Here is a 27,126-nt window from a genome sequence, read left to right on the forward strand (position 1 = left end):
ATATCAATACCTGCTAAGGGTTGAACCATCCGGGTTCACCCTGTATGCAAAGTCACCAAACTTGGTCATATCGTTACTTCCATAATAACTCCTTTTATCACAACTCACACACACTTGGTTTTTGCGGAAACAACTGGACGTAGTTTAAGCAGCACCACCCAATTGTCCTTGACCGTGGACATGAGTATTCAAATAGTTTTGCACTCTCAGAGGTAGTACGCTGGACCAACGAGATCCAGGAAACTTCCGTGTCATCCACGACTCGCGGTATATAACATACCTGAGGTAAGTACCCGATCAATGCCTTTCCCCTGACGATACTAGACAAAGAGGTCCACTCGATTGGTACCCAACCCACATGCTGTACGTCTTACGAGCACCGACTCTGGAAAATATCAACCATGCGGGGACTAACGGTGTGCCTGGAACACATAAAGATGGCATAGTCGCCCTACCTGGCACGACCCCTTCACGAGAGTGACCACACATCACTCCCGCCACTAGTAATGTGGCTCTTGGCTAGCACCAACCAGAGTAATCAACACAGCCCCGTCCCATAAAGGGTTAACATGGTCGTACATGCAAGGTTGGGATGGTCGACACATCACAAATCTATTCCCATTTCCGAAACCATACTCACACAAATACCCGATGCACCACTTCACCAAGAGTGGCCACCTAACTCATCATCACCCTCGGGCATTAGTGGCACCCGACGAAGTTTTCATAAGTCTTTGATTTATACCAACAACATGCTCATGCTATTATTAATCTAACTTTACTTGTCAACATGATGTTAGCATGACCCTCATAGGTGGTAGGATCAAGCTCAATGCATGTGCTTCGGAGGAGCCATCGGTAACATCACATCAATGATTTACCGGCACTTATGATCATATGCAACGGAAAATATTTGCTAAACTAGCATGCAATATAACATATGCTCAGTCATGGTCAAAGGGATGCTTGCCTTGGTCAGCTAGGTATTCGGGGTCTTCGAGGTCTTCCGCTCCGATTCCCTCATCACACGGATTTCTATCATTGTCAAAAGAATAAATAAGAAATAGTTCACTCAAAAACAGATCAGAAAGTCATTTTAAAAATGTTCTTTATTACTGATAAATCTAAGTTGTTATTTAAAAAAATATTTGCCTCTGGTTTCAATAAATCAACTAAACCGAAGCAAAACTATTCCAACTTAATCCCTTTTTATTATTGTAAAACAGAATAGTTGCTAAAAAATTCAACCAATGGTCTTATTAAATACTTCATATTTTTAGAAAAATATCAGTGGAAAATTATATCTTTACACTGGTTAAATATTTTTATAAAAATATTTGAACAACCAGTTTTAAAACAAAAGAAAATTGGGTTAAGTCCCTGGCCTGGCTTGGCCTGGAACTGGGCCGGCCCAAAGGCCAGCCGGTAGCCTCCCCAGGCGCGCGCGCCGTTAGGTTTGAACATGACGTGCGGGGCCGTGCGGTCAGTGGCTGCGGGTAGCGAGGGAGAGGGGACTTGGCGACCAACAGGTGGGGCACACCTGTCGGGGTCGTCTCCTACCTCTGGCCACAGAGGAGGAGGAGCACGTCGGCGAGGTTGCCGACGTCCTCGGGCCCCAACGAAGATAGAAATGGGACCGACTCGTTGTAGCCTACCTACTGATGGTCGGAACAATGACGGAGAGGCTCAGATTCCTCGGCGACGAGGAGGCCGCGGCGGAGGAGTTTCAGGAGGTGGTCGAGAGGGTAGATAGGGGCACAGAAATGCTTGGCAAAGTTGGGGGAAAGCTTCATGAGATCGAGGGGAGTGTTTTGGTGAGTCGAGGGGCGCAGGAGCCGTCATGTAGCCGGAGATCGACCAGAGCTCCGAGGTCGAGGGGCGTCGGTCGATCTCGAGCACCGGGGGAGGCTAGGGAGGTGCTAGTGGTCGTGGCGAAGCTGTCTGAGGGGAGCTGGAGCAAGGGGGAGGGGTATAAATAGGCCCGCGACGGTGAGCCGATTCGGGAGCGCCGATGACTCACCGTGGCGCGCATGGGGGTGTAGAGAGGAGCTGGTGTTGAAACCACGGTCTCAGGACGTGGTTTTGGACTTCCAGAACCATCTACAACAGAGGGAGAGAGAGAGGGGAGTCGAGCATCAGTGGCCGTGCAACTTTGGCCGGTAATGGTGCGCGCGGGCACGCGTCGCACAAGCTCTAGCGCGGGGGAGGAGGGGCCCTGATGGTCGCTTGAGGCAGAGGGGTTGTCGGGGAAGAGGTTGGACACCTCGGGGGAGGCTGGAACTGTCCGAGGGCGTCACCCGCACCTTAGTGGCTTTGTGTAGCGCCCCCAGAGCGCAGTTTTGGCATGCCACGACATGCTGGTGCGCTTTGAGGTGCTTTGGACGTTTCTAGCATGTCCTGGGCACTGGATGGGATGAGGCTAGCCGTTGTAGTCCCGTGGGAGCTTCGGCTGGTCAAGGGAGACAAGAGAAACAGGTGCTGTCAGCTTTGAGCTGAAGCTTAGATTGGGTTTTTTGGCATTTCTACTTTGAACCAGAGAGGGGCCAGTTTATTGGGGTTGGGCATTGATACTGGCCACCTAATATGAGAGTTTGGAGCAAAGGGGTTGGGTTTAGCTATGGCTAAGGGGGCTTTTACCCATCTGTCAGAAGGTGCTCGATAGTGGTTTGGGGTGGTTGCACCCCACCACTGGTGCTGCAACTTAACATGTTTGGGTTTGGTGCTAAAACATGGAGTTTCACCAAGTTTGAGCTCCATTGGACAAGTTTAGCTTTGTAAACTTGAAAACTTCACCATTTGACCAGATGTGTTCCTTCCAAAGAGAGTGTGGGCAAACTAAGTCCCACGAATCCTATTTTTGGTGTGGAACCCTCATTTGAGTTATTAGGCACTCCTGCAAAGTTTCATCATCATTGGACTAACTTTGCTATGTAGAGTTGCTCTAACTTCATTCTGGATAGAAGGGATTTTGCAGTTATTTGGGGTCCTTAATCACCTTGGATCAAAGTGAAACTTTATGTGGACACCAAATAAGGCTTAGGGATACCACTGGAATTTTCTAGGATGTTATTGAGAATATTTCCTTTGGAAATATTTCAAAAGGTCAAAACAAACAGAAATGGTTTTCAGGGTTATACTCAAGTAATTATAATATAAATAGAAGTTTAAAATCTTATGTATGGAAAATATATGTCCTTCTGATCATCTCCAAATTTAATCAGATTTTTCTAAGGCAGAAAAGTATTTTTCCATGTAGGAATACCATTTTGGCCTGAGAAATGGACATGTAAATAAATTAAGAAAACAATTCTAAAAATAATTATTTTGTGGTTTTGGAGCACTAAAATAAAGCTAAAATCAGATCACCAACTTTGGGTAAGAACACTCCTTGCCATCAAGGGCATGTAGTGCAACTCAAAGTAGGGTTTTACCTTAATCAGAAATCAAAAAAGGGTTTTTGGAAACAACTCAATATTGTGAAATGGGTTTTTATCATCACATGACCAAACACACAAGCATACAATGTCAATCATGGCACTCACATCATTAGTTCTTAAAAAGTTTTAACAAGCTCAGATTTTTGCATTACAGAGAAAGTGGTAGTGTGTCACAACCCTAGATTATATCTTGTAGTTAGTTGCATCATGAAGCATTCAGGAATGCATTCAAATCAATTTAATTCAATTTGGATGATCTACGAATGGGGATGACCAAACCCTAACACCAAACAACATCCAAATAGGTTCAACAAGAGAAAAATCCTAGCTATTCTTTATTCAAACAAAACCCTAGCAACTCTATATGCAAAACAATTCAAAAGTGGTGACAAATCAATGAACCAAAATGGTTTTCATAAAAGTCCATCATTTTTGATAAATGTTGGAAAGAAAATATCAGGGGTGATATATATTTTCAAAATACTTTTCGCATTTTATTTTAAACTCAAAAGCCACTGAAATCAATTAATTAATTGATTTCAAATACTTCCTAGTTTTATAAAATGTTGAAACTATTTTTGTGCCATTGATTATTTTTACTACTCTCACATAATACTATTCTAGGATTTCATAAAATGATTAAATGTTTTATTCAAATCCTAAACCTAAAATGCCAGAAAGAAAATAAAACAAAATTAGAAAAAAAAGGAGAGAGAGAAACTAACCTGGCCCAGGAAAGAGATGGCCCAGCCCACTAGCCTCTGCCAGTCATCTTCTACCTCTGCCAGAAGGCAGAGGCGAGATGAGGCACGGTGCCGGGCGAGCCAGCTCCTGCTTCGCCCTGGCGGCCGCCCATGCATCCATATCCGTCTCCGGCCACCACCTAGACCCCTGAGCTCATCCTCCCCTCTCCAGTCTCTCCCCTATCTCTCTGCTTCTCCCTCCCCCATGGATTCCAGCGAGGCCGTCGCCGCCGATCGTCGTAGCCGTGGCCACGAGCCCCCTCTAGCCCAACTGCTATGCCCCAGACCCCCGCCGTGCTCCTCCTCGTCCCCTGGAAGAAGGAATCAAGCCCGGAGGCCCCCTGTCATCGCCTCGCCGCCATCTTCTCCACCTCCGACCGCCGGACCTTCCTCGTCGATTCGCGCCAACCAAAGTGTCCCCGAGCTTGTCGTCTACTCCAATCGAATCCCTGTGAGCTCCGGATCCGTTTCCCCCTCGCCTCATCACCGTTCCCCTCTCCTAGCACCCCGTGCCACCGGAGTCCGAAGCTCCTGCCGCTGGCCATGGCGCCGTCGTGGCTAGAGCCACTTAGGGCCGCTGCCGAGCACCTCCCCGTGCTCTCCGCGCCCGCAGGAAGCCGTAGCCATCTTCAACTCGCTCTTCCGTGCCCCGTAGCCTCGATCCCCACCGTGGCCGACTTCGGCCACCGCCCGAGGTCGTCGCCGGCCTCGCTCCGGCCACCTCCTGACCTGTGGCTTGGTCGGAACGGATGCGGCGCTCTGCCAGCTTCCTGTAGAACCCAACCGCGCCCGATTTGGTGCCGTGTAGCGCCGTTTAGGTCGTCTCCGGCGAGCCCTCCGCCGCGGGCTTGGTCGCCGGCCACCATCCTCCGGTGAGGGCCGACGTGGCCAGTCGTTAGCAAGCTAACCCCCCCCCCCCCCGCCCCAGAGCCACTGCCAGAGGGCCCCACGCCTGGTCAAACCCCTATTAGGGGCTGGTCAGCGCGGGGTTAGCCCCTGGGTCGCTGACGAGTGGACCCCACTGGTCAGATTTGACCTGGCCCAGGCGCAGTTGACTGCTGACGCAATGCTGATGCAGTGCTGACGCAGTAATTGATTTTCAATTATAAAATTATTCCAGAAAATGCCTAAGACTTGTAAAAATCATAGAAATTAAAATATAACTCGAATGAAAATAATTTATAGATGAAAAAGTATCAGAAAAATCCAAGGAATCTGATTATGGCATTTTCATGCATGTTTGAAAAAGTTAACAACACCAAATAGGCAAAATGATGAATAGGGTAAATTTAATAAATAGTTTGGAGTTGGAAATTGATACTTATTTGAATTCCACTTCAATTACTATGCTCAAACATTAGTCAATGCAAATCAGCACCTCAAAAAACTAACTCCATACATGTTGAAACAATTTGTTATGAGCATCAGGTTGAATCAATTAAAAGGGTACCCGGAACAATAACCGGCTTGAAGTGATGTTTGAATCCTAATTCAAACCAACCTCAACTTAGGAAACGATAGCCACATTAGCCCTGCCACCTTTCATTTCATGTCTTGAGCATGCATCATAGTGTTGCATTTCCGTGAAGTAATTGTTGTTCTTTCTTGTTTGTCGGTGTTGTTTCCCCCTCGCTAAACGATGTTTCCGACGATGTGATCGTTGACATTGATGAAGACTCATTGCTATCTTTAGACGTGTCAGGCAAGCAAAACCCCCTTGACCATATTGAAATAAACCCACTCTCTCGCTCCTTCTCTCTTTTACTGCATTAGGACAAACACGATTCAACTGTACATGTTACCGGTAGTTGAACCCTTTCCTTTGCATGACCTGATTTTGTGACAGTAAATAGTTGAAACCACTTAGCATGAGTAGCAACTGCTTGAGCCTTGTTGTGCTTACTCATCCATGCTTGTTTACAATGCCTGCTATGCTTAGAGTCGTGTCGGGTCTGATCCACCTGGATGATGAATAGGAATGGTTGTGATCATGTTCTACAGTGTGAGAGTAAAGGTGTGAATCTGATTTGGTAAAGGTAGCGATGAGAGGCCATGTAGGAGTACATGGTGGGTTGTCTCATTGGGACCGTGCTTAAGAACTGAGTTCTATGTGTGTTATCCAAGAGAAGATACTACCACACATTGGGATACTTAATTGACCCTCTCGTCTTATTAATCGCCTAGATCTCTGTCCAGGAGTTGCAATTAGTTTCTGGTGTTTGTAGGAAAAGTGTTGGCGGCTGTGTTTAGCTCTTCCCGACGGGGTATGCTTCACTACGGTAGATACACAGTGGCACGGTGTACCAAGTGGCACCCGAATGGTGGGCTTGGGAACCCTGCGCGCATCGTTTGGGGCCGTAGAGGAAACCTCGGCCGGACTTCCTTGCGGGTTCAGTCTCAAATAGGCGACAAACCTGGACTAGGGTCTTGTGTGGTTAACGGTCGTGGCCGACACCCACGCCAGTGCTTCCGCTTGAAGGTTGCCGAGATGCATGACGTGCATATGGTGCTAAGTGGTGGGAGCATGTGTGAAGAAGTATACCCCTGCAGGGTGATTTAATCTGTTCGAATAGCCGCGTCCTCGGTTATGGACTACTTGGAAACATTACGTGGTACATAGACAATTTAAATGGATACTCTAAAACATGCAAGATAAGTGTGAGTGCTATGGAAGGCCTTCTCGTAGGGAGACGAGAGTGGATCCATAGTGGTGTATTGCATTGGTGAATATGTGGACTCGTGTGCGCTATCCCACCTCAAGGAAAGAACTTGTAGTCATAGTACAGGTTAGCCAAGAGTCAAAGCTGGCTTGCTGCAATCAAACCCCACAATCCTTTCATTGAAACATGATGCACATGTAGATAGTTCTGATGTAAGACTTGCTGAGTACCTTTGTACTCACGATTGCCTGATTTATGTTTTGCAGAGAAGACTTAGACTCATTAAAAGGTTCTACGCGGCGTGTTTGATGTTGACCGGAATAGCTTGGGAATCCCAGACAGAGGTCTGGCTCCTTTGGTAGGGTCGTAGTAGCTTTTCAGGTTCTTCCATCCACTTTTAGTAGATGTCTGTACCCAGACATGAATTGCTTCCGCTTGTTGTTTGTATGACTTGAGTGGCGGGTCTCGAGACCCCTGTTTGTAATATCATACTATGATGACTCTTATGAGTCTTTAAAAAATGCTTGGGTCATAGAGTTATGTTGTGATGCCATGTCGTATCTACACATGTCGTGCATAATGTGTGTATGTTTGAAATGCATTATATGTGTGGGATTCGACACCTAGTTGTTTGCCTTTAGTAGTACTCTTTACAGGGAAATGCCTCTTTGTGATTCCATCGGGCCTTGGTAGCTTGCTACTGCTCGGAACACATTGATTGACCGGCATGTATCCTTCTCTGCTGCTGTGTATGTCCCCTCGGGGAAATGTCACGCGGTGTAATGGAGTCCTTGTAGCTTGCTACGACTCGTCTACACATGCTGATGACCGACACCTGCCTTGCTGGGTTATGTATGCCTGTCCCTGTACGGATGTACCGCTTGGGTTTATAACTAGTCATGTCGACCCGGGTTCTTTGTCGTTTGAACGCTAGCAACATATTCACATACGTGAGCCAAAAGACGCAAACGGTCCCGGCCAAGGTAAGGTGGCAGCCGTGGAGTTTACCGTGCGTGAGGCCGCAAAGTGATGTGATGTGTTACAGGCTGGGTTCTTATGATTCAGGATCGGGGTCCCGACATAGTGAAAATAGGGTGTGACAATCTTCTTTTAATCTTGTTGGCCATTCCGACTCGGACTATGTCGGAGACAAGGTCCACCTCGGGTACATGTCAATTTCTTGGGAGATCTCTTATGTCTTGGTCATCCAAGAAACAAAACTCGGTATTTTTATCTACCGCCGAAGCAGAATACATTGCCGCGGGATAATGTTGTGTGCAATTACTATGGATGACACAAACTCTTAAGGATTATGGCATTCATGTGAGACATGTTCCATTGTTGTGTGACAATTAAAGTTCAATTAAAATTTCCTATAATCCCATGCCACATTCTCGAACAAAACATATACAAGTGCGACATCATTTCATTCGTGATTATGTTAGTAAAGGAGATATAGATCTCAAGCATGTTCGTACCGACAAACAACTAGCTTATATATTTACCAAACCACTTGATGAGAAAGTATTTTGTCATTTGAGGAGTGAGTTGAACATCATTGATGCTTCAAACTTGAGCTAGACTCACTCGGATGCATGTAAGGGCATGAACTTACTTGATTATTCCATGATGCTATTGATATGATACTATCTTATATCTTGGAAAGCTATGCTCCCTTGTATTGCATATGAACTTTTGTAGGTACTTGGAAGATCTACGCTTCACAAGATTGCCATCAACTCACATCAAAAGCAATCTTGCCATGGCCAAGTATCAACAATTCCTTCTTCACAGATGAAGGGAGAAGACAATAAAATCATATCCTTGACAACTCTTTCATTTATACTGTCACTCATGTCATTTGGATATATTATGTTCTTCCTTGCATGACTAACCAATGTATGTAAAAAGTGAACCAAAGCGACAAGGATAGTTCCCAACAGAAGATGATAATCATCAACTTTGAGCATCCACGACAAGTTCACCTACATGCCACGTCATCAACATCATTCGAAGGTATGTACTCATATCCTTAATAAAGCTTTACATCAAGTCATGAGGTAAAGCAACTCAAGTGATATGAATGCATTAAAAGGCTGCATCTAAAATGGTATCCCATTTTGTGCTTAACAATGAGTATGACCTATGATCAAGCATTCTTGCTTGACTCCTCAACTCAATATACTCTAATATAGGTGACCTAGTCACCGCCCAACATATAGATGGAGATTCGTGTATGGTTGACATTTTCATTGCAAGCTTTCTTGGAACCATTCAACTCTTATATATATATATGAATGTATATTTCAAAAAACACAAAAACTGTTTTCTCTTATTTCTTCTTTAAATCTTTGGATATTTTGTTTTTCAAAGTCTGTCGATATTTTCTGTCTATATTGAGTTAAGAAGTTGATTTTCATTGCAACTCGGTCCCACCGATCTGGAAAACTCGGTTTAACCAATTTTTTACAAAGGCCTAGTATCATTCTCGGTTCTACCGAACCTTAATGCCTCGGTGGCTCCGAAACTTATCATTGCCTATGATTTTGTTATATTTCTGGACTTTTGCCTAAGGGGGGAGGAATTTCAATGATCCGAAGTTTTATTACATCCTAAGCTCTTATTGAACATTTCCATTTTTGCCAAAGGAGGATATAATCTTGCTTCCCAAAATTTTAGAGGGGGAGAAATCCTCAATGATCCCACAATATAAGAGGGAGAAACATCCAGGATCCCTAACATGGGGGGAGATAGTTCAAGGAACTCTTAAAAAATTCTAAAGGGGGAGAAAAGTCAAATTCAAGGAACTCTCATCAAAGAGAGAAGAATCAATGATTCCTTTCTCTTAATGATCCCTCACCCTCTCACATTTTTGGAAATTAATGCCAAAGGGGGAGATATATCAAATCTTCCAATAAGCTTCAGTCATAGGGGGAGATACATACCTACGGGGAGATCTGCCAAAGGGGGAGATATATCAAACCTCACACACTCACGGGGAGAAATACCATTAAGGGGGGGGATATATATAATTGTTTTATTTCTATCAATGGTCTAAATTTGTCTCACCATACCTACCCCCAATATATACATGTTATGATTCAGGGGGAGAGGAAAGTCTTACATAGTCATTCTTAAGGGAGAAAGTTCTAAATTCTCTTGGAGACATATTTATCATCAACTCACATTTCTGATATGTTCTCCAAATCTTGGTACTTTGGAAGCTCCTTGCATATTTACAATAGAGTACTCTTGTGTTATGTAACATTTGTTTTCCCAAGTGTACTCCTACTGCTAAGACGCTCAAGAACCTCAAGGTAAGTATATGCATCATATCCTTGTTCACGATGATCTATTGTCTCTTGCACATATTGTTTGCAAAAGTGAGTCTTGAACATGGAAGTTCTTCATTCACATATATTTGATGCATATAGCTGATAACCCACAAGTATAGGGGATCGCAATAGTTTTCGACGGTAGAGTATTCAACCCAAATTTATTGATTCGACTCAAGGGGAAGCCAAAGAATATTCTCAAGTATTAGCAGTTGAGTTGTCAATTCAACCACACCTGAAAGATTTAGTATGTGCAGCAAAGTATCAGTAGCAAGGTAGTATGATAGCAGCAGTAGCAACAGTAGCCAGTAGCAGCAAAGTGATAGCAGTAGCAGCAAAGTAACATGAGTAGCAACAGAGTAACAGTAGCAGCAGTGCCAGCAGTAGCGGCAAAGTAACAGTAGCGAGGACCAGTAGGAAAAACTCGTAGGCATTGGATCGGTGATGGATGATTATGCCAGATGCTACTCATCATGCAACCGTTATAACACGGAGAGATATGTAACTAGCTCGAGTTCGTCAATCTAATGTAGGCATGTATTCCGTATGTAGTCATACGTGCATAGGGAAAAGAACTTGCATGACATCTATTGTCCATCCCTCCCGTGGCAGCGGGGTCCTAATGGAAACTACTGGATATTAAGGTTTTCCTTTTAATAAAGAACTGGACCAACGCATTAACACTTGGTGAATACATGAACTCCTCATACTATGGTCATCTTTGGGAGTGGTTCCGGCTATTGTCACTCCGGGGTTGCCGGGTCATAACACATAGTAGGTGACTACAACTTGCAAGATAGGATCAAGAACACACATATATTGGCGACAACATAATAGGTTCAGATCTGAGATCATGGCACTCGGGACCTAGTGACAAGCATTAAACATGGCAAAGTAGTAGCAACATCAATCTCACAACATAGTGGATACTTGGGATCAATCCCCGTCAAAACTAACTCGATTACATGATAGATCTCATCCAACCCATCACTGTTCAGCAAGCCTACGATGAGATTACTCACGATGAAGAGCATCATGGAATTGGCGATGAAGAAAGGTTGGTGATGACGATGGCGACGATCTCCCCTCTCTGGAGCCCAGAACGGACTCCAGATCTGCCGTCCAGAGGAAGAACTGGAGGTGGTGGCGCCTCCATATCGTAAAATGCGATGAACTCTTCTCCTTGATTTTTTTCCGGACGAAAGGGACTAAATAGACCTCATATTGGAAGCAGTGGAGCAACTTGGGCCCCACAAGCCTGCCAGGCGCGGCCAGGGGGGCCGTGCCTGGTGGGCTTGTGGGCTCCATGCTCCACTTCCTCCGTTGATTCTTGCGCCAGTATTTTTTATATATTCCACAAAAATTCTCCGTAAATTTCCAGGTCATTCCAAGAACTTTTATTTCTGCGCAAAAACAACACCATGACAATTCTGCTGAAAACAACGTTAGTCCGGGTTAGTTCCATTCAAATCATGGAAATTAGAGAACAAAACAAGGGCAAAAGAGTTTGGAAAAGTAGATACGACGGAGACATTTCAATAGCCAAGATTTATATGACTTGTATTGTCCTTCTACCATGTGTGTGCCCATGCAGTCCAAAGCAACTATCCTGTAGAAAGAGATTGCACACATTTAGGGGGAGCCTGTATTAGTCATATATCTTTCAAAGCTGTCATATTATTATGACTATCATTTTTTGAAGTTTGATTGTATATTGTCATCAATTTCCAAAAAGGGGAAATTGAAAGCACATATGCTCCCTTGGTGGTTTTGATGATTCATGACAACATACATTGTCTCCTGGACTAACTCTTTTACCTAGTTTATTTCAGGTATAGTCCATAGAGAGCATTGGCCAAAGGATTGTGAGGAGAAGCCCCTTAATGTAAGGAAAGGAATAGGATTAGCTCAAGCTTCAAGCAATATGACTCTACATTTTACATTTGTGAGAAATAACTTTTGAGTCCATAGAAAAGCCAATATTATTAAAAGGGGGTGAGGTATTATGATGAATTGGTTTCTCAAGTACTTAGAGATAGCCACCAAAGGTATTCGCTCATTCTCCCACAAATATCTTTGTCCCATGCCAAAACAGCAAAATCTGTGCCACCAACTTTTCCCACTCGACCCTATCGATTTTCCAGTGACACATCCTTTGCCAAACCCTAATCTCACGGTACCACCGAAATCATGTGACCAACTTTATGTTGAGAAAATTCCAAGAATCGGAATTTTCAAGATTGGAATCGGTCTCACCAAGATTTGGAAACTAGTCTAGGTCATCTTATCGGTACGACCACAATTCATATATCGGTCTCACCGAGAATTCAAAAGTTGCCACATTTAGTGCAACTCGGTACCACCGAGATTCATTTCGGTGTCAACGAGTTGGGAAATAATGTTGTAACGGTTGGATTTTGGGGGATGCCTATATATACCCCTCCACCTCCTCTGATTTGCAGAGCAAGCACTCACACACACACTTACACTTGCTAGATCCATTTTTCTGAGAGAGAGACAGCTACTCATGTGTTGTGATCAATAGATTCCAGTCCAACCATTTGAAACTTGATCTCTAGCCTCCCCAAGTTGCTTTCCACAAAATCAATTTCTCCTACCCATGCCGAATCTATGAGAGAGTGATTGAGCGTTGATGAGACTATCTTGTCAAGACCAAGAGCACGGACTTCATCGTTCTACCGCATCTATTACCCTTTGGAGGGTGGTGCCTCCTAGATTGGTTAGGTGTCGCTTGGGAGCCTCCTACTTTTTGTTGTGGAGTTGAACCAGTAAGTTTGTATGGGCAAGGAGATCGCCTACTGCTACTTCTTGATCTTGCGTAGGTTTTCCCTTGAAGAGGAAAGGGTGATGCAGCAAAGTAGATATGTATGTCCTTCAGTTTGTTGAGAACCAAGGTATCAATCCAGTAGGAGGAACAAGCAAGGCCCCAATCTTAGCACCTACACAAACAATGAAACACTTGCACCCAACGCTAAAAAGGGGTTGTCAATCCCTTCACAATTATTTGCAAGGATGAGATCTGATAGAGATAGATATAAAAGATTGCTAGAACTAAAAGTAAAACAAAAGTAAATAAATGACACAATATATTTTTGGTATTTTTGGTTTATAGATCTGAAAGTATAATATGGAAAATAGACGCGGGGCCATAGGTTTCACTAGAGGCTTCTCTCATGAAGGAGAATAATACGGTGGGTGAACAAATTACGTGTTGAGAAATTGATAGAAAAGCGAGTAATTATGAAGATATCCAAGACAATGATTATGCATATAGGAATCACATCCGTGTCAAGTAGACCGAAACGATTATGCATCTACTACTATTACTCCACACATCGACCGACTCCTTCCTGCATCTAGAGTATTAGGTTAAAGAAGAACAAAGTAGCGCATTAGGTAAGATGACATGATGTAGAGGGATAAACTCAAGCAATATGATGAAAACCCCATCTTTTTATCATCGATGGCAACAATGCAATATGTGCCTCGCTGCCCCTATTTGTCACTGGGTGAGGACACCACAAGATTGAACCCGAAACTAAGCACTTCTCCCATTACAAGAATTACCAATCTAATTGGCCAAACCAAACCAATAACTCGAAGACACTAGTTAAGATATGAAATCATGCATATAAGAATTTAGAGAAGATTCAAATAATATTCATAGATAATCTGAACATAAATCCACAATTCATCTGATCTCGAGAAACACATTGTAAAAGAGTATTACATCGGATAGATCTCCATGAAGATCATGAAGAACATGGTATTGAAGAATAAAGCTAGAGAAGAAGCCATCTAGCTACTACCTATGGACCCGTAGGTCTATGGTGAACTACTCATGCATCTTCGGAGGGGCAATAGCATTGATGTAGATGCCCTCCATGATCGATTCCCCCTCTAGAAGATTACCGGAAAAGGATCCCATATTGGATCTCACGGGAACAGAGGCTCCCGGTGGCGGAAAAGTATATTTTTGGTCTCGTTCTGGTATTGGGGGAATATTTGGGAATTTATAGGACGAAGATTAGGGTTAGGAGGCCTGTAGGGGGCCCACAAACCAGGAGGCGCCCCCCTAGGGCGCTCCCTACAGGCTTGTCTTCTCCCGACAGGTCTCCTCCCCCTTCTCCAAGCCTAGCAGGTTACTTCTGGTTGAAGAAAAATCACTCCAAAGATTATATTCCGTTTGTACTCCGTTTAATATTCCTTATCTGCAAGACTAAAAAACATGGAAAAAACAGAAACAGGCACTAGGCTCTAGGTTAATAGGTTAGTCCCAAAAATAATATAAAATAGCATATTAATGCATATAAAACATCCAAAACACATAATATAATAGCAAGGAACTATAAAAAATTATAGATACGTTGGAGACGTATCAAGCATCCTCAAGCTTAATTGTTGCTCGTCCTCGAGTAGGTAAATGATAAAAACATAATTTTTGATGTGGAATGCTACCTAACATATTTATACATGTAATATTCTTTATTATGGTAGAAATATTCAGATCCACAGATTCAAAACAGAAGTCTAACATTGACATAAAAACTATAATACTTCAAGCATACTAACAAGGCAACTGTTCCTTTCGAAATAACACGGTCTTAGAAAGTTATCCCTACAAAATCATACGGTCTGGCTATGCTCCATCTTCATTACACAAAGTATCTAAATCATGCACAACCCCGATGAAAATCTAGCAATTGTTTCACACTTTTTATGTTCTCAAACCTTTTCAACTCTCACGCAGTACATGAGCGTGAGCCATGGATATAGCACTATAGGTGAAATAGAATATGGTGGAGGTTGCAAAAATAAAGAGGAGAAGATAGTCTCACATCAACTAGGCATATCAACGGGCCATGGAGATGCCCATCAATATATATCGATGTGAGTGAGTACGGATTACCATGCAACAAATGCACTAGAGCTATAAGTGTATGGAAGCTCAAAAAGAAAACTAAGTGGTTGTGCAAAAGATGAAATTCCACCAGTTATATGAAAGTGACAAAATAGGAGACTCTCTATGAAGAACATGGTGCTAGTTTCAAGCACAAGTGTGTAAAAAGATAGTAGCATTGTCCCGTCTCTCTTTCTCTCATTTTTTGGTGGACATCTTTGGCCTCTTTTATTTTTTATGGGCTTCGCTGGCCTCTTTTATTTTTTGTAAAGTTCGGAGACTCATACCAACTTGTGAGGGAATCATAGCTTCCATCATCCTTTTCTCACACGGGACAATGCTCTAATAATGCAAATCATCACACTTTTATTTAATTACAACTCAAAGATTACAACTCGATATCTAGAACAAAATATGACTCTATAAGCAATATGGAAGTGATGGTGCGTGTCATATAAAAAGCGGGACGGTGGTGTTGCATGGCAATATATCTCGGAATGGCTATGAAAATGCCATAATAGGTAGGTATGGTGGTTGTTTTCAGGAAAGTATATGGTGGCTATTTTGAGGAAGTGGGTTTAATGTACCGGCGAAAGTTGCGTGATACTAGAGAGGCTAGCAAAGGTGGAAGGGTGAGAGTATGTATAATTCATGAACTCAACATTAGTCATAAAGAACTCACGTACTTATTGCAAAAGCCTATTTGTTAACGAAGCAAAGTATTAGAAGCATGCTCCTACGGGAAGGGTTGGTAGGAGTTAACCATCGCACGATCCCGACCTCCACACAAAGGTTGACAATCATTAAACAAATCATGCTCCGACTTCATCACATAACGGTTCACCATACGTGCATGCTATGGGAATCACAAATTTTAACACAAGTATTTTTTCCAATTCACAATTACTTACTAGCATGACTCTCATATTACCATCTTCATATTTCAAAACTTCTAAAACATTAGGAAGATCAAGGAAATTTTTATACCAAACTTGTGTAAAACTTTCAGATCAAAAGCACGTTCCAGTGAATTTACAAAATTTCTGGAGTGAAGAGCGAAAGTTTCTGTTTTAGCAAAATCAACTTGCAAACACCGTAGACCATCCCAAAGGTCTTACTTGGCTCAAACACTAATTAAAATAAGAAAACACAATTATTACAGAAGTAATAATGTGTGCTGCAATCAGAAACAAAAGCATAAAATAAAATTGGGTTGCCTCCCAACAAGCGTTATCGTTTTATGCCCATAGCTAGGCATGATGATTTTAATGATTCTCGCATAAAGGTAAAGAATTGAAATATAAAGAGAGCATCATGAATCACATGGAAATCATATTTAAGTCTAACCCACTTCATATGCATAGGGATTTTGTGAGCAAACAAATTATGGGAACAACAATCAATTAGCATAGGAAGGCAAAACAAGTATGACTTCAAAATTTCCAACACATAGAGAGGAAACTTGATAATATTGCAATATGTAAAAGCATAGGTTCCTCTCTCATAGTAATTTTCAGCAACATCATGAATAAGTTCAACAATATAACTATCACATAAAGCGTTATTTTTATGATCCACATGCATAAAAGTCTGACAATCTTCCAAGGTAGTGGGATTAACATTAACTAAAGTCATGACCTCTCCAAACCCACTTCCATAAAAAATTCGTAAGATTGAACACTCCCCAAAATAGTGGGATCAATAATGCCTAAAGTTGAAACTCTTCCAAACCCACTTTCAATATCATTATCATCAAGAGTATTAAATAAATTATCAAGATCATAAGAAGCATTATCACCCCAATCATGATCATTGCAATAAGTAGTGGTCATGGAAAAATCATCAAATATAGCATCCCAAGCTTGTGGGTTTGAATATCATTAGCACAATTGATATTAATAGAATTTATAACAATACCATTGCAATCATGCTTCTCATTCACGGAAACATCGTGAATTACTTGATCAACAATTTTCAGATTCACGAATCTCAAGAAAAACTTCATAGAGATAATCAGGTACACTCATATTGCAAGAACTCACATTTTTTCCATCGCCCCGATAATGTTCTGATTTTTCTTGTTTACTTGCCATCCAGCTTTATTTCCCCGTAGTTGATTCATTCCATTGGACTTTGTTGTGCATCGACAATCTCTTTGAACTGTTAATTTCTTCGACTCAAGGAGTTCTGTTCCTCAAATAAAGTCAATAAGTTAACATCAAACATGGTTCGGATTCTTCTTATTTCTTTTCTTTTTTCACTGTAAAATGTTTCTTCTATTACCTTCCGTGTCACTTTTTGTATGTGTATAGTTTTCAAAATAATTTGACTGTTCGTTATTTCTAAGATAGTACTATGCTTGTTGATCCCTAGTTTTTGTTCTTACAACACAACATCAACATGAGCATGCTTTTCAAGTTTGCAGGATGGACATACAAGAATATTGAGAATTTTGAGAGAATTTCACTTGAGAACTATCCCCAGCAAAAGAACCGGTGAGTAAAACAACATCAGTATACTTCGTTCATTGTTGTTTGTAACTATTTTACTCACTTGCCTTATTTTAAACATCAACTTATTTTACTGAAAAGATTTGTATTTTTGTACAGCCACAATTGTGCTTTGGATGCTATCATGTACATGGACATCTCGGATGGGAAGAAGATGAAGGAGTTTGATGATGTGTGTTTTCCCCCTTGTTATATATTTTTCTTTCCTATTTTATTGTTTCCTTATTATGTTTAATATGTTGTTCACAATTTCATTTGTATTAGGAAATTATCCCTCTATTCAGGCAGATTGTTGCTTACAAGCTAGCGAAGTCTAACATCCACGAAGAAGAGTTTTAGGGTCTTCAAGAAGATGTATCAACCAAGAAGAGGAAGAAGCGCCATTAGAAATGTGCAGAAAGAAAACCTCAAGCTCCTAAAATGAATGAGTTTTTCACCATTGCATTGAATGCGCACCAGAAATACTTTTAAGTCTCACTTCTTTTGTTTTGAAAAAAATCGTGTCACTTTTTACCAAGTGTGGAATACACTTCCTGAAAATATTTTGTGTTCTAACTAGTCTACGTGATTATGACGAGCACTATTCCAAGTGTTTTTTCATCCCCTCGTATTGTTCTTAAATGTTTTTACCTTATAAATTGTGTCACCGGTACTATATTTTTTCAAGTTGTTTGTGCGAAGAACATTTTTTTTGTACTTCATATTTCTGTTCATGTACGTGTTGTCTTGTCTCTCTAGGACCCTATTTCTAGGGAACATTATTGAGCGAAATATAGTTTCTAACATTACGCAAGGAACAAAATTTCATTTTAAAGGATTTTCTTGTGCATTATGAAAACTATCTTAAAATGCATGTACTTGTTTTTAAATGCCAAAAGCACTTATATAGAAAACATACTTTTGAATCATGTAAACGATTGGAACATTATTAAATGAACAATTCCCATGGAATATTATTAAATGAAACATTTCTCGGGTAACATTATTAAATGAAACATTTTTCGTGGAACATAATTTCTAATAATGTTCCTTAAAAATGTTACATTAAATTCGTTCAACTAACATCCCTAAAATTTTGTTCCCCAAATAATGTTCCCGCAATAATATTTATTGAGAAAATAATGTTCCCTAAAAATCATGTTTCCTACATGTTTGTTTAATAATCTAACATTAATGATTTCCCACGCAATGTTCGTAGTTAATATTAATTCTAATATTGATCCCCAAACATTTAAATGTTCTTGTATGAAACATTGTTCATCAAATAATGTTCCACTAAAAAATTTGGGGAACATTAACGAGCGGACATTATATTTAGGGAACATTACTAAATTGACCTTATTCACAAAACATTATTAATGGAACAATGTTCCTTCAACAATGTTCGCCGGAAATTTTTCTTTTAATAATGTTCCCATTAAATTTGGTCAACTGTCACACCCTGTTTTTACTACCACTTTGTTTGTAATGCAAAAATCTGAGCTTGTTAAAGCTTTTTCAAAACTAATGATGTGAGTGCCATGATTGTCATTGTATGCTTGTGTGTTTGATCATGTGATGATAAAAACCCCATTTCACAATATTGAGTTGTTTCCAAAACCCCATTTCTGGTTTGTGATTAAGTTAAAAACCCTACTTTGAGTTGCACTACATGCCCATGATGACAAGGAGTGTTCTTACCCAAAGTTGGTGATCCGATTTTAGCTTTATTTTAGTGCTCCAAAACCACAAATAATTATTTCGTGAATAAATTTCCTAATTTAATTGCATGTCCATTTCTAAGGCCAGAAATGGTATTCCTACATGGAAAAAATACTTTTCTGCTTTAGAAAAATCTGACTAAATTTGGAGATGATCAGAAGGACATATATTTTCCATACATAAGATTTTAAACCCCTATTTATATTATAATTATTTGAGTAAAACCCTGAAAAATATTTCTGTCTGTTTTGACCTTTTGAGAAAATTCCAGTAGTATTCCTAAGCCATATTTGGTGCCCACATAAAGTTTCACTTTCATCCAAGGTGATTAAGGACCCCAAATAACTATAAAACCCCTTCTATTGAGATGGAAGTTGGGGCAGCTCTACATAGCAAAGTTTGTCCAACGATGATGAAACTTTGCAAGAGTGCCTAATACCTCAAATGAGGGTTCCACACCAAAAACGGGATTTGTGGGACTTAGTTTGCCACACTCTCTTTGGAAGGAACAAATCTGGTCAAGAGGTGAAGTTTTCAAGTTTACAAAGCTAAACTTGTCTAATGGAGCTCAAACTTGGTGAAACCCCATGTTTTAGCACCAAACCCAAACCTGTTAAGTTGCAGCACCAGTGGTGGGGTGCAACCCCCTCAGACCACTGTCGCTCACCTTCTGACAGATGGGTAAAAGCCCTCTTAGCCACAGCTAAACCCAACCCCTTTGCTCCAAACTCTTCGATTAGGTGGCCAGTATCAATGCCCAGCCCTAGTCAACTAGCCTCTCTGTGGTTCAAAGTAGAAATGCCAAAAACCCCAATCTAAGCTTCAGGTCAAAGCTGACATCACCTGTTTTTCTTCTCTCCCTTGACAAGCCGAAGCTCCCATGGGACTTCAATGGCTAGCCTCACTCCCAGCCAGTTCCAGGACATGCTAGACACGTCCAAAGCACAGCAGAGCGCACCAGCATGCTGTGGCATGCCAAAACTATGCTCTGGGCGTGCTACAGGAAGCCACTGAGGTGGGGCGACGCCCTCGGCCAATTCCAACCTCCCCCGAGGTGTCCAACCCCTTCCTCGACAACCCCTCTGCATCGAGCGACCATGAGGACCCCTCCTATCCCGCGCTACAGCATGTGCGACGCGTGCCCACGCGCACCAGAACCGGCCAAGGTTGCGCGGCCATTGATGCTCGACTCCCCTCTCTATCCCTCTGTTCTAGATGGTTCTAGCAGTACAAAACCACGTCCTGAGACCGTGATTTTGATCCCAACTCGTCTCTGCACCCCCATGGGCACCACGGTGAGTCACCCGTGCTCCCTAATCGGCTCACCATTACGGGCCTACTTATAGCCCTCCCCCTCACTCCAGCACCCCTCAGACAGCTTTGCTAGAACCACTAGCACCTCCCTAGCCACCCCAGCAAGCCAGCAGAGCCCCAGAGCTAGAGATCGACTGAGGCCCCTCCGCCTTGGAGCTCTGGTAGATCTCTGACTACACGACGGCTCCTGCGTTCCTCGACCTCACCCAAAACACTCCCCTCGACCTCAGGAAGCTTTCCCCCATCTTTTCCAAGCTTATTCGTGCACCTAGCAACCACCTCGACCACCTCCCGAAGCTCCTCCGCCACGGCCTCCTCATCGCCGGTGAACCCGTGCCTCTCTGTCATTGTTCCGACCACCAGCAGGTAGGCGGCGATGAGCCGAACCCATTTCTGCCTTCGTTGGGGCTTGAGAACGTTGGCAGCCTCGCCGGCGAGCTCCTCCTCCTCTGTGGCCAGAGGTAGGAGACGACCCCGACACGTGTGCCCCACCTGTCGGTGGCCCAACCCCCTCTCCCTCGCTGCCTGCAGCCGCTGACCGCAGGGCCCCGCACGTCAGGTTCAAACTTGATGGCGCGCGCGCCAGGGCAGGCTGTCGGCTGGCCTTTGGGTCGGCCTAGTTCAAGTCCAAGCCAGGCCAGGGACTTAGCCCATTTTTTTAAAATCTGATTTTCAAAGATTTTTACAAAAATATTTAACCAGTGTAAAAATATTATTTTTCCACTGATATTCTTCTAAAAATGTTTAGTATTTAATAAGACCATTGGTTGAATTTTTCAGCAACTATTCTGTTTTACCATAATAAAAAGGATTAAATTGGAATAGTTTTGCTTCTGTTTAGTAGATGTTAAAAATGTTCCTTCATTGGGATCAGAGGCAAATATTTTTAAAAATAACAACTTGGATTTATCATTAATAAAGAACATTTTAAAAAATGACTTTGTGATCTGTTTTTGAGTGAGCTATTTCTTATTTATTCTTTTGACGACGATAGAAAATCCGTGTGATATGAGAATCGGAGCGGAAGACCTTGAAGACCCCGAATACCTAGCTAACCAAGGCAAGCAACCCTTTGACCATGACTAAGCATATGTTATATTGCATGCTAGTGTAACAAATATTTCCGTTGCATATGATCATAAGTGCCGGTAAATCATTGTTGTTATGTTACCGATGGCTCCTCCGGAGCACATGCATTAAGCTTGATCCTAGCACCTATGAGGGTCATGCTTTTATCACGTTGACAAGTAAAGCTAGAGTAACAGTAGCATGAGTATGTTGTTGGTATAAATCAAAGATTTATGGAGACCCAGTCGAGTGCCACTAATGCCCGAGGGTGATGATGAGTTAGGTGGCCACTTTTGGTGAAGTGGTGCACCGGGTATTTGTGTGAGTATGGTTTTGTAAATGGGAATAGATTTATGATGTGTCAACCGTCCCAACCTTACATGTACGACCACGTTACCCCTTATGGGACGGGGTTGTGTTGATTACTCTGGTGGTGCTAGCAAAGAGCCACATTACTAGTGGCGGGAGTGATGTGTGGTCACCCTCGTGATGGGGTCGTGCCAGGTAGGGCGACTATGCCATTTTTATGAGTTCCACGCACACCGTTGATCCCCGCATGGTTGATACTGTCCACAGTTGGTGCTTGTAAGATGTACAACATGTGGGCTGGGTACCAAACGAGTGGACCTTTTTGTCTAGTATCGTCAGGGGAAAGGCATTGATCGGGTACTTACCTCGGGTATATTATATACCGCGAGTCGTGGATGACACGGAAGTTTTCCGGATCACGTTGGTCCAGCGTACTACCTATGTAGAGTGTAAAACTATTCGAATAGCCGTGTACACTGTCAAGGACAATTGGGTAATCCTGCTTAAACTACGTCAAGTGGTTTCCGCATAAACCAAGTGTGCGTGAGTTGTGATAAAAAGGAGTTATCATGAAAGTAAGGATACGACCAAGTTCGGTAACTTAGCATATAGGGGAACCCAGATGGTTCAGCCCTCGACAAATATATTGATATCTGTAACCTGTTCTTCAAAAGTAGTTCTTAAGTTATGATGCATACCTGTGATCACGTTTATTTACCACCAAGAGACATCCACGAAAGATGCATGTTATTGTTATCGTTCACTTTCATTGTTCATATCATGGGTTGTTTGCGAGTACATTCAAAAGTACTCATTGGCTTGCCACTGGTTATTATATTGACCAGACATGGAAGGACCAGAGTTTGGAGAAGAGTACGTCTTCGGAGACGCCCCTGCGAACTAGGACGCTTCCGAATCAGAATGCCTGTCGGTGTAGGCTTGATGGCATGGGCACCTCTTAGACCCTATGATTTGCGCTATTAGTGGTATTAATATAATTTTTCCTTAGGCCCAACCTTGTGAACTTGACTGTTCGGTCATGTGATGTAATAATTCGGTACTTGGATGTAAGACTCTTATTATTCAGTATATGTGTGTTCGGTGAGCATTGATCTCTGGGATCACTCAACACGTTCATTTGGCGATCTCTACTTGTAAGTCGGGGTCCCCACAGAGCTGGTAGTAGAGCCATCCTGACTATAGGAAGCCTTAGGTAGCATGGACGATAGCCGAGACGATTAGTGCACATAGAGCATAACCAGAGATTCTACACCCACAAAAAACTTTCTATCCCTCTCCTCTACATCTTGTAGATGTCAGCCGTAGCTGAGACGCTTCTGGAGATGGGCTTTCCTCTACTTTTGAGTGATAGCCTTGAGAAGTGCCAAGTACGCTGCACGCCCATCTTCCTTTACCACGAGCACTGGGTCAACGCCGACACCAAGGAATATCACATGGAGGTGATGGTAAAGGCTAATGACTCCCCAGCTAGCTGATTTTTTGAAGGACCATAGATGGAGGATCTGATGTTGGCAGTGGAGATAGCAGCACGAGAGGCGCTCGTGCGAGTCCGCAACATGCTTCCCGAGATGGCTGACGAGCCAGCTACTCGTCGCCTACCCTTCGTTAAGGATGGGATAGACGGGAGTTGGACACTCAACCCATCTTCTGATGACGGGACGCCACTGAGGTTTCAGACCTACTTCAATCTCTCCTCCGACACTTTGATGCTCCTTTTGATCAAAGAGTCGACAAGGATTCGCCAACAGCTGCACCAAGTCAAGGATCTACATTGCATGGAGAAGATCAAGATCCGCAAGGTGAAGAAGGAAGGAGCACCCGAAGGACCACCTGGAATCGCTTTCCGAGGAGGTATACCATCGCTTCAGGCCACTCCTCTTCAGAGTTGTCGCCTTACCGCGGAAGAGTACATCGAACTCTTCGCTACCTCGCCAACCAAGAGACGCCGCGATGGACCGCATCCTTCTCCTACTCCTTCAAAGAAGGGAAGCACTGATGAAGATGAAGATGAAAACGAAGATCCCGCAGAACCCGCCTATGAGACCCCGCAGTCTGCCGCTTAGTATTATCAACATAGGAAATTAGGAGTTACTCCCCGTGCGTAGAAGTTCATGTATCGTTTCAGTGAATCATGAGTGTTGTGTAAGCATGTTGGATGCAAGTCGCATTCTACTTTAGGAAGATTGTGAGCGACTACATCGCTTGTTTAAATCTAATGCGTAAAACCTTTGGCTTAAAAATTTCACACTAGCACAGCACCAGCCCCCCTCTTTACTAGAGCATCATCCCTTATGATTTCGGCCGATTCAGCAAATTGACCTGTCTACTCCCCTGACAGATTGGTGAATGCAACTCGCAACAACACCTTTAGCAACCCTGCCTCTGCTTCTTTAGGTCAGTAGCAGGGAACCAGAGGGGAAGCTCAAGCTGGAGATCACCACGAGCAGCCAGACGATGTTCCACCGCCACTGCCTCCTCCTGAAAGCTTGACTATGTCTCAGTTCCTTCAAGCTCTTCAAGAGGAACGCCAAGCCAATAATGTCGATATTCAGCAGCTGGCTCAAGCCTTGGTGAACAACCCGCCGCAGAACGTGAATGGAAATGGTCGCTCTACTCTCTCTGAGTTCATATAACTACGCCACCTATATTCACGGAGATGACTGAACCATTGGATGCCGATGACTGGATCCGTACCATCGAAGACCTCCTCGCGCTGGTCAAATGCACTGATGATCGTGAGAAATTCCTCTATGCTTCTCACTGTCTCGGAGGCACAACCAAAGCTTGGTGGGATGGATTTCAGATCATGCGAGGAGGACAAGTCATCACTTGGGTATGTTCAAAGATGGATTTCGTGCTGCTCACATTCCTCCCGGAATGATGACCATGAAGAAGCGTGAATTCCGAGCCTTAAGGCAAGGTAGTGGATGCGTCAAGGAGTATTTGCAGAAGTTTAACCTGCTCTCAAGATATGCACCGGAAGATGTCAACACCGACGCCGCCAAAGTGGAATGCTTTATGGAAGGACTACATCAGTCACTCCAGTATCAGCTGGTTGTTTTTGAATGCCAGACCTTTAGCGATCTGGTTAATAAGGCCCTTATGTTGGAGGATTAGCATCGTGCTATGGAGGACACCCGTAAGCGCAAGCTAATGGGTAGTGGAGGACCGAGTAACCCGAAGCCACGCCCATGACAGTCAGCTCCGGCCAGACCCACCTATCAACATCAGCAGTACAAGACTCCAACATTTCGCCAGAACTACCAGCCTCAGCAGCAAGTCAACACCAAGCCAGCAATCAATCCACCGAACAATACTGGTGTCAAGACCAATCTTCCAGCACAAGTTACCTGTTTTGGATGTGGTCAGACAGGGCACTATTCCAGGCAGTGTCCCAACAAGAAGCCCGACGCACCGTGCCCCAATGCGCCAAATCAAGGCCAGGGAGCACTAGGCAGGAACCAAGCTCCCCGCAGTCAGCAATATCACAGCAGGGGGCGGATTAATCATATCTCCACAGAAGAAGCATAGGAAGACCCGGACTACATTCTGGGTACGTTCCTCGGTAACTCCACCCCAGCAACAGTATTGTTTGATTGTGGTTCTCCGCATTCGTTTGTTACACAAGGATTTGCCGAAAAATGTCGTTTAAACCCTACCCTATTTCGCGGACAACTGGCAATTCAAATCCCGGGAGCAGTGTTGAGGACCAACCTAGGATGTAGGAAGGTCGGGTAGTTATCAATGGGACAAGCTTCTCAGCAAATCTCATTGTGCTTAAGTTGCAAGGACTAGAAGTAATTTTCGGCATGGATTGGTTAGCCAAGCATCAAAGCATCTTGGACTGTGCCAACAGGGCTATTACCATGACAAGCGACCAAGGGGTCAAAGTCAAGTATGTGTCTGAGCCAGTAACCACTCAAGTACCGCGGGTTAATAGCCTGTCGGAGGTAGAACTCGATCGAGTGCCAATAGTCTGTGAGTACCGGGACATCTTTCCTGATGAGCTACCAGGAATGCCTCCTGACCGAGACATCGAGTTCATCATTGAGCTCATGCCCGGATCAAGGCCTATCTATGAGAAGCCTTACAGGATGGGATCCGAAGAACTAGCGGAGCTAAAGAAGCAGCTGGATGAGCAAGTCAGGAAAGGGTTCATCCGTTCGAGTGCGTCACCTTGGGGATCGCCTGTTCTGTTCGTGTCTAAGAAGGATGGGACTATTAGACTCTGCGTCGATTACTGTTCTCTCAATGAGGTCACGATCAAGAACAAGTATCCACTCCCCAAGATTGAAGACTTGTTTGATCAACTAAATGGAGCTAAGGTATTTTCCAAGATCGATCTCCGGTCTGGATACTACCAACTGAAGATTCGACCTAAGGACATAACCAAGCCTGCGTTCGTGACTCGGTACGGTCTATACAATGCACTGTCATGTCCTTCGGGTTGACTAATGCCCCATCTTACTTCATCTACCTCATGAACAAGGTCTTCATGGAATACCTGGACAAGATTGTCATCGTATTTATTGATGACATATTAATCTTTTCCAAGTCTGAAGAAGAGTATGAGCAACACTTGAGGTTAGTGTTGGAGAAACTTCAAGAGCACCAACTTTATGCCAAATTCAGCAAGTGCCAATTCTGGCTGAACGAAGTTAGATTCTTGGGTCATACCATGACAACAAGTGGATTGGCACTTGGTCCCTCCAAGATTACTACGGTAACCAACTGGGAGTCGCCAATTGATGTGAAGGAGTTCATGAGCTTCTTCGGACTCGCGAGATATTACCACAAGTTTGTAGAAGGATTCTCCCACAACGCTCGACCTATGACTCAGCTCTTGAAGAAAGGCAAGAAGTTTGAATGGACGCCGGAGTGTGAAGCAAGCTTGCAAGAGTTGAAGAAGAGGCTAACTACCGCCCCGGTATTGGCCACTCCATATATCAGCAAGGAGTTTGATATATTGTGATGCCTCCAGAACCGGCCTCGGTGGGGTCCTAATGTAGGAAGGCAGAGTTGTGGCGTATCTCTCACGACAACTACGCCCGCATGATGAGAATTATGCCACCCATGATCTCGAGTTGGCAGCAGTAGTGCATGCCCT

This window comes from Hordeum vulgare, chromosome 7H (genome assembly GCF_904849725.1).
Source record: "Hordeum vulgare subsp. vulgare chromosome 7H, MorexV3_pseudomolecules_assembly, whole genome shotgun sequence".
NCBI lineage: Eukaryota > Viridiplantae > Streptophyta > Magnoliopsida > Poales > Poaceae > Hordeum > Hordeum vulgare.